The 1,912-nt window shown below is 43.3% G+C and overlaps 1 non-coding gene and 1 pseudogene across 1 annotated transcript; both read right to left on the bottom strand.

Annotated features, from left to right (window-relative positions):
* Positions 1–438: 438 nt before the first annotated feature.
* TRNAW-CCA (transfer RNA tryptophan (anticodon CCA)) lies at positions 439–511 on the bottom strand. Its single transcript has one exon. It is a non-coding gene; the product is annotated as a tRNA-Trp (tRNA).
* A 22-nt stretch (positions 512–533) lies between these two features.
* On the bottom strand, positions 534–651 carry LOC129633463 (uncharacterized; annotated as a pseudogene).
* Positions 652–1,912: the final 1,261 nt, after the last annotated feature.

Raw genomic sequence — 1,912 nt, 5'->3', positions numbered from 1 at the left:
CTTGAACCTGATCACTTCTCAGATGTTGATATTTATTTGGCCACAACTCCAACTAAAAACACTGCACAGTCTTCAAGATATCCCTGCCATGTTCTTCTCATTTTCTCAAATTATTGTTAATTGTTCATGACTGTATAACATTAATTTTATTTATCTTTATTTAATAAATATTCCTTTTTTATATTTACTTTTTTCTTAAAAAATTGTTTTGGAATATCTGCTATATGATAGTCACTGTGCTACTCAGTGGGAATATAACTCTGAACTAGATACCAAACCATACCACTTTCTGGAGTTTATTATCTAAGTGAAGTGAAGTCTCTCAGTCGTGTCCGATTCTTTATGACCCCGTGGACTGTAGCCCACCAGGCTCCTCTGTCCATGGGATTCTCCAGGCAAGAATACTGGAGTAGGTTACTATTTCCTTCTCTAGGGGATCTTCCTGACCCAGGGATCGAACCCGGGTCTCCTGCATTGGAGGCAGATGCTTTAACCTCTGAGCCACCAGGGAAGCCCCCCCAAAATTATAAAAAAGCCTACAGCACCCGGCATTCCCAGGTGGGCTCCCATCCAAGTACTAACCAGGCCCGACCCTGCTTAGCTTCCGAGATCAGATGAGATTGGGCGCCTTCAGGCTGAAGGGCAACAACAAATGACTGTGAGTGCTCTAACTAAAGGAGTAACTAAGGGAGCTATTGGAGTATATAGGAGGCAGATCAGGGAGGTATTTATGGAATAAATGGCACCTGAGTTTAAAAGTTAGCAATATGAAGTCTGGAAGGAGGAACAGTTCAAGCAAAGAAATTTCTCATCAAATGTCCAGACATGAAGGTGAGTATGGTGTTACTAAGTCTGATAGATCAGTGGGTAGAGTTTACATGTAAGCTAGGAGGAAGATACTTCTAGGAGATGACTCTAGGAATATAGTTTAGTGCAGTTCAGTTACTTAGTCATGTCCAACTCTTTGTGACCCCATGGATTGCAGCATACCAGACCTCCCTGTCCATCACCAACTCCTGGAGCTTGTTCAAACTCATGTCCACTGAGTTGGGGATGCTATCCAACCATAGATTCCAAATCCTGAACAATTTTGCACTATAACCTGGAAGAAATTGGTAGCCAGAAAAGGATTTGATGGAAGGAAGTGATATGATCATTCTCATATTTTAAAAAGATTACTTTGGCTACTGTGTTAAAAATGAACTCAAATCAATGAAATAAGATAGGAAATTATTGCAGCTATCTTTGCTCAGTCATGTCTGACTCTTTGCACCCCCGTGGACTGTAGCCCACCAGGCTCCTCCATCCATGGGATTCTCCAGGCAGGAGTACTGGAGTGGGTTGCCATTTCCTTCTCCAGGGGATCTCCCAACCCAGGGATCGAACCCAGGTCTCCCGCATTGCAGGCAGATGCATTAACCTCTGAGCCACCAGGGAAGCCCCAGGCAGCTATCTCAGCAGAAGATAATGGGAGCTTAAACTAGGGAACTGGTAGATAGTAAGCTTAAAGGACACTAGAGATATAAGGACATATGTTATCAGGGTGTATTTTATATATTTGATGACATTTGGCTGCTAGAATTAATCGTTTTCGATACCTGTGTGTTGGTAGATTGACAAGTAAAGTTGCTCAGTCATGTCCAACTCTTTGCAACCCCATTGTAGCCTGTCAGGCTCCTCCATCCATGGGATTGTCCAGGCAAGAACACTGGAGTGGGTTGCCATTTCCTTCTTCAGGAGATCTTCCAGACTCAGGGATTGAACTCGGGTCTCCCGCATGGTAGGCAGACACTTTGCCGTCTGAGCCACCAGGGTAGATTGACACAGTATAGGTAAATTCAGGACTAACAGCTAGCTCTCTGGCTTGGAGAAGTGTGTTGGTTGTATTATCTATTGAAAGAAAAGCCGATTT

Source organism: Bubalus kerabau, chromosome 18 (genome assembly GCF_029407905.1).
Source record: "Bubalus kerabau isolate K-KA32 ecotype Philippines breed swamp buffalo chromosome 18, PCC_UOA_SB_1v2, whole genome shotgun sequence".
NCBI classification, from domain to species: domain Eukaryota; kingdom Metazoa; phylum Chordata; class Mammalia; order Artiodactyla; family Bovidae; genus Bubalus; species Bubalus kerabau.
This window is presented reverse-complemented; position numbering and strand designations above follow the sequence as displayed.